We start from the raw sequence: 13,516 nt of genomic DNA on the forward strand, positions 1-13,516 counted from the left end.
AAACACGGCCAGCCACGGTCACTCACACCTGTAATCCCTGCACTTTGGGATGCCAAGGCAGGTGGGTCACCTGAGTTCAGGAGTTCAAGACCAGCCTGGCCAAGATGATGAAACCCTGTCTCTACTAAAAATACAAAAAATTAGCTGGGTGTGGTGGCACGCGCGTAATCCCAAATTGCTTGAACCCGGGAGACAGAGGTTGCAGTGAGCCAAAATCGTGCCACCACACTCCAGCCTGGGCAACAAGAGCAAAACTCTGTCTCAAAAAAAAAAAAGGGAGCAGCGTCAGGCGGGGAGGACTACTTTTGGAGGCCTCATGCTCAATTTGAAACAAGCCTCCTGTCCTGCAGGCAATCCCCTGGACTTCTTTCTGGTTGTGTTAAATACATATTTGTACTGGGGCTGTCTGCTCCTACATTATCAGCATGCACTTCACTGTCATTTCATTGTCTTTAGATTGTTGGTGTGAAACAGAGGATGAGGAGGTACCTTCTAAGCAGAGTGTTTCTGTAGAAAGACTGTCACAAGTTAGGGTTCCCACACCAAGTTCGTCTTCCCAGCCAGCCCGCTCCTGTGAGATGTGCGGCCCAATCTTAAAAATCATTGCTCCCCTGGTTGAGCACAAGGGAACACATTGAAGGGAGAAAATGTACATGTATTGGGCATGTGAGAAACAATTCTAGGCCGGGCGCGGTGGCTCAAGCCTGTAATCCCAGCACTTTGGGAGGCCGAGACGGGCGGATCACGAGGTCAGGAGATCGAGACCATCCTGGCTAACACGGTGAAACCCCGTCTCTACTAAAAATACAAAAAACTAGCCGGGCGAGGTGGCGGGCGCCTGTGGTCCCAGCTACTCGGGAGGCTGAGGCAGGAGAATGGCGTGAACCCGGGAGGCGGAGCTTGCAGTGAGCTGAGATCCGGCCACTGCATTCCAGACCGGGCGACAGAGCAAGACTCCGTCTCAAAAAAAAAAAAAAAAAAAAAAAAAAGAGAAACAATTCTATTCCAATATATATCATCAGTGTCAGAAGCAGCACGTTGGAGTGAAACCCTTCAGAAGTGAGGTGAACAAAATGTCATTAGTGAAGAGCTGCACATGCAGTGAGTCTCAGAAGCCCTCTACCTGCAGGGATGTTGGGAAGGACTTCCTGGCCAGCTCAGGATTTCTCCAGCAACTGGCCACTCATACCAGAGAAAAGTCAAATACCAGAACCTTGTGTTGGACTGCCTTTCACAGGAGAAAAATACATTACAACTGGGGAAAGTTCAACAAAGCCTTCAGGTACAAACACATACTTCTTCAGCCTCAGAGAGCCCTCACTAAAGAAAGATGCTACATGTGCAATGTGGGAAGTCCTTTAGCCATAACTCTAGTCTCATTAAACACCAGAGAGTTCACACTAGAGAAAGGCCTTATAAATGTGGAGAATGTGGCAAGTTCTTTAGCCAAAGCTCAACCCTCTTTCAACATCAGAGAGTTCACACTGGAGAAAGGCCTTATGAGTGCAGGGAATGTGGGAAATTCTTTAACCAAAGCTGTAGCTTCAATAACCATTGAAAAATTCACACTGAGGCCGGGCGCGGTGGCTCAAGCCTGTAATCCCAGCACTTTGGGAGGCCGAGATGGGCGGATCACGAGGTCAGGAGATCGAGACCATCCTGGCTAACACGGTGAAACCCCATCTCTACTAAAAAATACAAAAAACTAGCCGGGCGAGGTGGCGGGCGCCTGTAGTCCCAGCTACTCGGAAGGCTGAGGCAGGAGAATGGCGTAAACCCGGGAGGCGGAGCTTGCAGTGAGCTGAGATCCGGCCACTGCACTCCAGCCCGGGCGACAGAGCGAGACTCCGTCTCAAAAAAAAAAAAAAAAAAAAAAGAAAAATTCACACTGGAGAAAGACCTTATGAATGCAATGAATGTGGGAAATCCTTTAGCCAAAGGTCTAACCTCATTCAACATCAGAGAATTCACACTGGAGAAAGGCCTTATGAGTGCAGCAAATGTGGGAAATCCTTTAGCTAAAGCTCTGTACTATGGCAACACCATACTATTCACACTGGAGAAAGACCTTATGAGTGTGGTGAATGTGGAAAAATTTTCACCTACGATTCCAATCTCATAAAACACCAGAAAGTTCACACTGGATTGAAGCCTTATGAGTGCACCGAATATAGGAAATCATTTAGTCATAATTGCAGCCTCACTCTACATCTGAGAGTTCATACTTTATAAAAGCCTTATGACTGCAATGAATGTGGGAAATCCTTTAGCCAAAGATCTGCACTCCTTAAACACCAGAGAGTTCACACTCAATAAAGGCCCTATGAGTGCAATGAATGTGGGAAAACGTTTAGGCGAAGGTCCAACTTCAGTGATCATTGGAGAGTTCACACTGGAGAAAGGCGTAATGAATGTGGCCAGTGTGGAAAATCTTTTAGCAGAAGCTCTGGCCTCACTCGACACCAGCGAGTTCACACTGGAATAGGGCCTTATGGATATGTTGAATATGAGAAACCCATCCACCAAAGGCCTTACCTCATCAGGTACCACAAAGTTCACATGAGAAAAACACCTTCGATGTACTAGGAATGTGCTATTTCCTTATTCAACATCACAGCATTGGAGGAGCTCCAGTAAGGGTGCCATCTGCCCGAATTGAACCTCATTCTTTCAAACATCCACATACATTCCAGGTATGTGGGAGAATTTGAGGAATTGTGTTGTGCTTTCGAATCTGTGTGGGGCTCTTGCCAGATTTTTATCACTGTTAGGATTGTAGCCCAAGCCATTTGACTTCTACTAGCTGGGTGGAACACACAGTGAGCATCACTGACCCACGTTAATTTGCTGTAAGGAAGTGTCTGTGTTCTCCCGATTTGTTGGAGGAATTTATGAGAAGCCTGAGCACTCATTTCTCTCTCTCTCTCTCTTTTTTTTTTTTTTTTTTTTGAGACAGAGTCTTACTCTATCACTCAGGCTGGAGTGCAGTGTCATGATCTTGGCTCACAGCAACCTCTGCCTCCCGGGTTCAAGCGATTTTCCTGCCTCACCCTCCCGAGTAGCTGGGATTACAGGTGTACGCCACCAGGCCTGGCTAATTTTTGTGTTTTTAGTGGAGACAAGGTTTCACCATGTTAGCCAGGCTGGTCTTGAACTCCTGACTTCAGATGATCCACCCGCCTTGGCCTCCCAAAGTGCCTTGATTACAGGCGTGAGCCACCGCGCCCAGCTGCGGATTAAACTTCAAAGTATATGGTAAACCTGGGCAATATAGTGAGACTTTGTCTCTACAAAAAAAAAAAAAATTAAAAATTAGCTAAACATGGTGTCGTGTGCCTGTAGTCCCAGCTATTCAGAATGCTGAGGTGGGAGGATTGCTTGAGCTTAGGAGGTAGAGGCTGCAGTGAGCTAGGATCATGCCAATGCACTCCAGCCTGAGTGACAGTATGACCCTATCTCAAAAGAAAATGATGTGGTATAAATGTCCATTACATTGTGCACAGCACAAAAACATTGAAAAGAATTATGAAATATTCTTCCAATATTCAAAGCGATTATTACATACAGCAAAGAAGTCATTCACATCTTTCAAGAAAGAGCCCAGCATGGAACCCCCATCCCCACATGGGGTGCATTGAGGACCCAGGACCCACCAGCTTGTGGGACTGAGTCCTTCAAATCAAGGCTCTTAAGTGGATGGGGGTGACCTGCTGTGGCCCCAGCTTCTAGCATGACTTCCTGGAGTCAAGGTGTTTGGAAAAGCAGCACAAAGTGGTGGTGAAATCCATCTAAGGTGAATACCTGTTGGAGACCAACAGTCAAGTATGGGAATGGAAAGATGAACATTACTTTAAGGAGAGAGTTCAGAGAGCACACACCCCTTACAAGGTAAGAGGTGGGGTCACAGAAACCAACCCACAGGGAGTGTTGCTATGCTGGCTGCAGGGGGATCTCTTCCAGCCCCAGTTCCACTCTGTCCTGTACCCCTACCTGAATCTAGTTCCTTGGGAGAGGAAAAGTATCTGCTAAGATGTAGCGTTGTTCCTAATGTGGAAGGCCTCCACTGACCACTGGATGCTCGGAGTGGCCCACGCCCTCTGGCCAGCCAGTGTCTCTGACACTATATGGCCTCTGCAGCTTCCATCCAGCTCACAGATTCCACAGCTGTTCTCTACTGAGCCTTGTAAAGTCTCATTCTACACAAGCTCACTTTCATTTTTCACAATAGACCTAGGTGATCTGGAGTAGATTTTTGCAGCTGTTTTTTCGAACACATCCCAGTCTCTTACTGGAAGAATTTACATGAGGAAACTCGGTAAACACTACAAACAAGGACTAGATTTGTCGTATTTTTAATAGCCTGGATTTAAGAAAATCATGGACCGGCCGGGCGCGGTGGCTCAAGCCTGTAATCCCAGCACTTTGGGAGGCCGAGACGGGCGGATCACGAGGTCAGGAGATCGAGACCACCCTGGCTAACACGGTGAAACCCCGTCTCTACTAAAAATACAAAAAACTAGCTGGGCGAAGTGGCGGCGCCTGTAGTCCCAGCTACTCGGGAGGCTGAGGCAGGAGAATGGCGTGAACCCGGGAGGCGGAGCTTGCAGTGAGCTGAGATCTGGCCACTGCACTCCAGCCTGGGTGACAGAGCGAGACTCCATCTCAAAAAAAAAAAAAAAAGAAAGAAAATCATGGAGAATATGTTAATAATACAGACTAAACCAGATGTGATGGCTTCTACCTGAAATCTCGGCTACTTTGGGAGGCTTAGGCAAAAGGACCACTTGAGCCCAGGAGTTTCTGACCAACCTAGGTGATATAGCAAGACCCTGTGTTAAAATATATATATATGTAGATTAAGTTGAATGTGTATAATGTATGTTATGATTTTGTGCATAATACAAAGAATTTAGGGAAAAAATGAGAAAATGTTCTGCAAGCATTTCTTTTTATTTTATTATTTTTTGAGACATCTCACTCTGCTGCCCAGGCTAGAGTGCAATGAATGGCATGATCTCGGCTCCCTGCAACCTCCGCCTCCCGGGTTCAAGTGATTCTCCTGCCTCAGCTTCCTGAATAGCTGGGATTACAGGCGCCTGCCACCATGCCCAGCTAATTTTTGTATTTTTAGTAGAGATGGGGTTTCACCATGCTGGTCAGTCTTCCTGGTAATACAGGGAGGTCTTCGAGATCTTATCCATGACCACCACCGTGCTATCTATAGAAGTCTGCAGCAGCCACGACATTACTGGGCTTGGGGTTGCTCCCTAATGCAAATACAGCTGCAGTGACCAAAAACTTAGATCACAACGCTCAAGCCCCTTTGAATACCTGGAAAACCTTCCCAAGAAGGATGTCCAAACAAGCCCAGGCTTGATTGTGAAGACTACAACAGATACCTAACTCTTTAATGTCCAGACACTGATGAATGTCCATAAGCGTCAAGACCATCCAGGAAAAAAAGACTTCACCAAATGAACTAAATAAGGAACCAGTGACCAATCCCAGAGAGACAATGATATGTGATCCTGCAGATATAATTCAAAATAACTTTTGAGGAAACTCAATGAAATTCAAGATAACACAGAGAAAGAATTTAGAAGAAATTCCATCTGTCCTATCAGATAAATTTAACAAAGAGATTGAAATAATTAACAGGATTTTCAAGGCCAGGCGCGGTGGCTCACGCCTGTAATCCCAGCACTTTGGGAGGCCAAGGTGGGCAGATCACGAGGTCAGGAGATCGAGACCATCATGGCTAACACGGTGAAACCCCGTCTCTACTAAAAATGCAAAAAATTAACCAGACGTGGCAGCGGGCGCCTGTAGTCCCAGCTACTTGGGAGGCTGAGGCAGGAGAATGGCATGAACCCGGGAGGCGGAGCTTGCACTGAGCCGAGATCGTGCCACTACACTCCAGCCTGGGCGACTGAGCGAGACTCCATCTCAAAAAAAAAAAAAAAAAAGGATTTTCAACTCCAGAGTTGAAAAATACAATTGACAGGCTGGGTGCGGTGGCTCACGCCTGTAATCCCAGCACTTTGGGAGGCCAAGGCTGGCAGATTACCTGAGGTCAGGAGTTCGAGACCAGCCTGGCCAACAAGGCAAAACCCTGTCTTTACTAAAATTACAAAAATTGGCTGGGTGTGATGGCGGGCACCTGTAATCCCAGCTATTCCAGAGGCTGAGGCAGGAGAATCGCTTGAACCCAGAAGGTGGAGGTTACAATGAGCCAAGATCACGCCATTGCACTCCAGCAACAGAGCGAGAATCCGTCTCAAAGAAAAGAAAAGAAAAATACAATTGACATACTGAATAATGCATCAGGGTCTCTTAACAACATATCTGGGGCCGGGCGCGGTGGCTCAAGCCTGTAATCCCAGCACTTTGGGAGGCCGAGACAGGCAGATCACGAGGTCAGGAGATCGAGACCATCCTGGCTAACACGGTGAAACCCTGTCTCTACTAAAAAAATACAAAAAACTAGCCGGGCGAGGTGGCGGGCACCTGTAGTCCCAGCTACTCGGGAGGCTGAGGCAGGAGAATGGCGTGAACCCGGGAGGCGGAGCTTGCAGTGAGCTGAGCTCTGGCCACTGCACCCCAGCCTGGGTGACAGAGCGAGACTCCGTCTCAAAGAAAAAAAAAAAAAAAAAAAATGTCTGATCAAGCAGAAGAAAGAATTAGTGAGCTTGAAGTCAGGCTACTTGAAAACACAGAGGAGACAAAAAAGAATAAAAAAGAATGAACCATGCCTATGCAATCTGGAAAATAGCCTCAAAAGTGCAAATTTAAGGGTAATTGGCCTTAAATAAGAGGTGGATAGAGATATAGAAGTTGAAAGTTCATTCAGAGATTTTCAAGATGGTTGGCCAGATGCAGCCAGGAGGAACATCTGCCACCAAGGGACCAGAACATTGGGGAGACTAGTACACTCATAGCAGATTTTCAGAGGGATGACAGGAGTGGATGGAGGGAAGACAGAGATGCTGAGTTGTAGTGTGAGGAAACTAGGAACCCTGAACGTGGCTACAACTCACCACTCCCCAAGACTTGTTCCTAGCTCTGTGACTCCTAGGGAAGGGGTGAATTGAGCAGGCACAGAGTCACCCACCCTTGCCATTGGCCTCTGGAAACCTGCCAGCAGGAGACTCCATGACCCCAGTGGAGCACAGCCAGACAAGCCCATTCCCCAAGGCTCACCTTGCTCCCCATACAATGAGCATTCCCATACACTAACAACATTCAAGCTGAGACCGAAATCCAGAATGCAATTTCATTCACAATAGCCACAAAAAGAATAAAACACCTAGGATTACAGCTAACCAAAGACGTGAATGGTCTCTACATTGAGAATAACAAAACACTGCTCGAAGAAATCAGAGGTGACACACACAAATGGAAAAACATTCCATGCTCATGGATGGGAAGAATCAATATTGTCAAAATGGCCATACTGCCTAAAACAACTTATAAATTCAACATTATTCCTATTAAACACCCAATGACATTCTTCACAGAATTAGGAAAAAAAAAATTTAAAGTTCATATGGTGGCAAGATGTGGCTCATGCCTGTAATCCCACCACTTTGGGAGGCCAAGGTGGGCAGATCACTTGAGGTCAGGAGTTCTATTGGGGGAACCCCACCCCCGATATTCAACATGGGTTTTTTTCTGTTTCCCTAAGTGTTGGCTAGTCTGAGAAATAAAGGGAAAGAGTACAAAAGAGAGAAATTTTAAAGCTGGGTGTCTGGGGGAGACATCACATCTCAGCAGGTTTCGTGATGCTCCCTGAGCCATAAAACCAGCAAGTTTTTCTTGGTGATTTTCAAAAGGGAAGGGAGTGTATGAATAGGGTGTGGGTCACAGAGATCACATGCTTCACAAGGTAATAAAATATCACAAAGCAAATAGAGGCAGGGTGAAATCACAGGAGGGGGTGAAATTAAAATTGCTAATGAAGTTTCGGGCACGCATTGTCATTGATAACATCTTATGAGGAGACAGGGTTTGAGAGCAGACAACCTGTCTGACCAAAATGTATTAGGTGGGAATTTCCTCATTCTAATAAGCCTGGGAGTGCTACAGGAGACTCAGGCTTATTTCATCCCTTCGGCTTCAACCGTAAAAGACAGCCACCCCTAAAGCGGCCATTTCAGAGGCCTGCCCTCAGGGGCCATTCTCTTTCTCAGTTCCTTGCTGAGAAAAAGAATTCAGCGATATTTCTCCTATTTGCTTTTGAAAGAAGAGAAATATGGCTCTGTTCTGTCTGGCTCACCAGCAGTCAGAGTTTAAGGTTATCTCCCTTGTTCCCTGAACATTACTGTTATCCTGTTCTTTTTTCAAGGTGCCCAGATTTCATATTGTTCAAGCACAAATGCTCTACAAACAATTTTTGCAGTTAGCACAATCATCACAGGATCCTGAGGCGACATATATCCTCCTCAGCTAACGAAGATGATGGGATTAAGAGATTAAAGTAAAGACAGGCATAGGAAACCACGAGGGTATTGATTGGGGAAGTGATAAGTGTCCACGAAATCTTCACAATTTATGTTCAGAGATTGCAGTAAAGACAGGCGTAAGAAATTATAAAATTATTAATTTTGGGAACTAATAAATGTCCATGAAATCCTCACAATTTATGTTCTTCTGCCACGGCTTCAGCCAGTCCCTCCATTCGGGGTCCCTGACTTGCCGCAACAGAGTTCAAGACCAGCCTGGCCAACGTGTTGAAACCCTGTCTCTACCAAAAAATACAAGAAGTAGCCAGGCATGGTACTGCACACCTGTAGTCCCAGCTACTCTGGAGGCTAGGTGAGAGAATTGCTTGAACCTGGGAGGCCAACGTTGCAGTGAGCCAACTTCACACCACTACACTCCAGTGTGGGCAGCATAGTGAGACCCTGTCTCTAGATTAAATAAATAAATACTGTAATCCCAGCACTTTGGGAGGCCGAGAGGGGTGGATCGCGAGGTCAGGAGATCGAGACCATCCTGGCTAACACGGCGAAACCCCGTCTCTACTAAAAAATAGAAAAAAACTAGCCGGGCGAGTTGGCGGGCGCCTGTAGTCCCAGCTACTCAGGAGGCTGAGGCAGGAGAATGGCGTAAACCCGGGAGGCGGAGCTTGCAGTGAGCTGAGATCCGGCCACTGCACTCCAGCCTGGGCGACTGCGAGACTCCGTCTCAAAAAAAAAAAATAAATAAATAAATAAATAAATAAATAAATAAACAGATAAATAAATTTTATATGGAACAATAAAAGGCTTAAATAGCCAAAGCGATCCTCAGCAAAAAGAACAAAGCAGGAGGTGTCACAGTACCCAATTTCAAACAATACTGCAAGGCTACAGTAACGAAAACAAGATGGTATTGGTACAAAAACAGACACATAGACCAGTGGAACAGAATAGAGAGCCCAGAAATAATGCTGCACACCTACAACCATCTGATCTTTGACAGACTCTACAAAAACCAGAAATGGGGAAAGGACTCCCTATTCAATAAATGGTGCTGGAATAAATGGCTAGCCATGTGCAGAAGATTGAAATTGGACTCTTTCCTTACACTATATACAAAAAACAACTCAGGATGGTTTAAAGAATTAAATGTAAAACCTAAACCTATAAACCCCCTAGAAAGAAAACTAAGAAATACTATTCTGGACATAAGGTCTGGCAGTGATTGATGACAAAGACTCCAGAAGCAATTTCAATAAAAACAAAAATGGACAGTTGGGACCTAATTAAACTAAAGAGCTTCTGCACAGCAAAAGAAACTATCCACACAGTAAATAGACAACCAACCGAATGGGAAAAAATATTCACAAACTATGAATCTGACAAAGATCTATTATCCAGCATCTATAAGGAACCTAAACAAATTTACAAACAAAAAACAGCCCCATTAAAAAGCAGGCAAAGTACACGAACAGACTTTTCAGAGGAAGACATTCAGGCAGCCAACAAGCATATTAAAAAAAAAAGTTCAACATCACTAATTATTGGAGAAATGCTAATCAAAAAAACCCTAATGAGACACCATCTTGCACCAGTCAGAATGACTATTACTAAAAAAATCAAAATAACGGATGTTGGTGAGGTTATGGAGAAAAGGGAATGCTTATGCACTGCTGGTGGGAATGTAAACTACTTCAGGTATTGTGGAAATCAGCTTAGTGATTTCTTAACTACTATTTGATCCAACAATCCTATTACTGGGTATATGTGCAAAGGAATATAGATTGTTCTACCATAAAGACATGCACGCATATGTTCATTGAAGCACTTCACAATATCAAAGACATGGAATCAACATAAATGCCCATCAACACGAGACTGGATAATGAAAATATGGTACATATACACCATGAAATACTATACAGCCATAAAAAACAATGAGATCGTGTCTTTTGCAGCAACGTGAATGAAGCTGAAGGCCATTATTACAAACTAACTAATGCAGGAACAGAAAACTAAATACTACACGTTCTCACTTATAAGTAGAAGCTAAACATTGAGTACATATGGACACAAAGAAGGGAACAACAGACAGACACCGGGGCCTATCGGGGGAACCAGCCCCCAATGTTTCAATGTAGGTTCTTTCCATTTTCCCTAAGTGTCAACTGGTCTGAGAAATAAAGAGAAAGAGTACAAAGAGAGGAATTTTACAGCTGGGACTCCGGGGGTGACATCACATATTGGTAGGTCCATGATGTCCCCTGAGCCGCAAAACCAGCAAGTTTTTATTAGGGATTTCAAAAGGGGAGGGGATGTACGAACAGGGAGTAGGTCACAAAGATCACATGCTTCAAAGGGCAATAAAGATCACAAGGCAAAGGGCAAAACAGATCATAAGGCAAGGGCTAAATTGGAATTATTGGTGAGGGTCTATGTTCCACTTTGCATTTATTGTCTTGATAAACATCTTAACAGAAAACAGGGTTCGAGAGTAGAGAACCAGTCTGACCAAAATTTACCAGGCTGGAATTTTCCAATCCTAGTAAGCCTGAGGGTACTGCAGGAGACCAGGGTGTATTTCAGTCCTTATCTCAACTGCGTAAGATAAACACTGCCAGAGAGGCCATTTATAGACCTCCCTCTAGGAATGCATTCCTTCCCCAGGGTATTAATTCTTAATATTCCTTGCTGGGAAAATAATTCAGCAGTATATCTCCTACTTGCACGTCCCTTTAAAGGCTCTTTGCAAGACGAAAAATATGGCTCTATTCTGCCTGACCCCACAGGCAGTCAGACCTTATGGTTATGTTTCCTTGTTCCCTGAAAATCGCTGTTATTTTGTTCTTTTTAAAGGTGCAGTGATTTTATATTGTTCAAACATACGTTTTACAATCAATTTATACAGTAGTGGCTCTGAGGTGACATACATTCTCAGCTTACGAAGATAACAGGATTAAGAAATTAAAGACAGGCATAAAAAATTATGAGTATTATTTGGGAACTGATAAATGTCCATGAAATCTTCACAATTTATGTTTAAAGATTGCAGCAAAGACAGGCATAAGAAATTATGAAAGTATTAATTTTGGGAACTGCTGTATGTCCATATTAAAATGAAATCTTCACAATTTTTGTTCCTCTGCTACAACTTCAGCCTGTCCCTCTGTTCGGAGTCCCTGACTTCCCTCAACAGGGGTCTACTTGACTTCCTGCAACAGGATGGGAGTAGAAGGATTGAAAAACTAACTTTTGAATAGTATACATGTTCGGCAGGGCGCGGTGGCTCACGCCTGTAATCCCAGCACTTTCGGAGGCTGAGGCGGGCGGATCACAAGGTCAGGAGATAAGGACCACGGTGAAACCCCGTCTCTACTAAAAATACCAAAAATTAGCCAGGCGCGGTGGCGGGCGCCTGTAGTCCCAGCTACTCAGGAGGCTGAGGCAGGAGAATGGCGTGAACCCGGGAGGCGGAGCTTGCAGTGAGCCGAGATCGCACCACTGCCCTCCAGCCAGGGGCACAGAGCGAGACTCTGTCTCAGAAAAAAAAAAAAGAAAGAAAAAATCATGAAAGGTATAGGGTAGAATCAAGTAACTCCTTCCAGGAAAGTACAAATTTTTAAATGGTTATAAAGAAGTGGCCGGGCGCGGTGGCTCAAGCCTGTAATCCCAGCACTTTGGGAGGCCGAGACGGGCGGATCACGAGATCAGGAGATCGAGACCATCCTGGCTAATACAGTGAAACCCCGTCTCTACTTAAAAATACGAAAAACTAGCCGAGCGACGAGGCGGGCGCCTGTAGTCCCAGCTACTCGGGAGGCTGAGGCAGGAGAATGGCGTAAACCCGGGAGGCGGAGCTTGTAGTGAGCTGAGATCCGGCCACTGCACTCCAGCCTCGGTGGCAGAGCAAGACTCCGTCTCAAAAAAAAAAAAAAAAAAAAAAAAGTAAGACAAATAAAGAAAACATGGATAGGAATGAAACTAAGAGGTAAAGCAAAAGGTAGAAATCATGATACTCATCCCAGCATGGTGGAAATCTTTGAATGGCTATTAAATGAATAAAATAAAAACTGATGGGATTAAAACAAAGGTCTGAGTATAACACAAAAGGTTGGGTGGACCAAAGAAAGTTCCTGTTGATCCCCCAACATTAAAGAGCCTTAAGCTAAGTTGCTGTAGTTCCTGAAGTTTGGATACATTTTAAAAGCCAGAAGGTAAAGATACTATGAGAAACCCCACCTGGAATTGCCTAGGGTGATGGTTAGACTGGTTAATCAAGGTAGCATTTGGAAAAAAGGCCAAAGGCCGGGCGTGGTGGCTCAAGCCTGTAATCCCAGCACTTTGGGAGGCCGAGACGGGTGGATCACGAGGTCAGGAGATCGAGACCATCCTGGCTAACACGGTGAAACCCCGTCTCTACTAAAAAATACAAAAAACTAGCCGGGCGAGATGGCGGGCGCCTGTAGTCCCAGCTACTTGGGAGGCTGAGGCAGGAGAATGGCGTAAACCCGGGAGGCGGAGCTTGCAGTGAGCCGCGATTGCGCCACTGCACTCCAGACTGGGCGACAGAGCGAGACTCCGTCTCACAAAAAAAAAAAAAAAAAAAAAAAAAAAAAGGAAAAAAGGCCAAAGTCTCCTGGCCGGAACTCTGGGTGGAAACCTGAAGATGTCTGCACAAAACAGGGTAAAATGGTCTGGAGAGAAGACTCCTGGGACTAGAACATAAAGTAAAAGTTTATGGGATTGTGAAAGTTGGAATGGTAAACATGCTTTTTTTTTTTTTTTTTTAAGTTGTACTACCAGTAAACTGAGTTCTTTCCCTACTTTGTGTTGGTCACAAAAAAAAAGAACACCCAATTTGAAAAAAAAAAAAAAAAAGGCAAGCAGGTTTTATTTTTGACCAGAAATGAAGAATGAGTAGCTCTTGCCCTAAATGCCTCTTCTCCCTGAACATAGAAGGCATAGGGTTTTTTAGGGCCAGGCATGGTGGCTCACACCTGTAACTCCAGCACTTTGGGAGGCCGAGGCGGGTGGATCACGAGGTCAGGAGTTCGAGA

Source organism: Trachypithecus francoisi, unplaced genomic scaffold, assembly GCF_009764315.1.
Source record: "Trachypithecus francoisi isolate TF-2019V2 unplaced genomic scaffold, Tfra_2.0 Lachesis_group12, whole genome shotgun sequence".
In the NCBI taxonomy this organism is placed as follows: Eukaryota; Metazoa; Chordata; class Mammalia; order Primates; family Cercopithecidae; genus Trachypithecus; species Trachypithecus francoisi.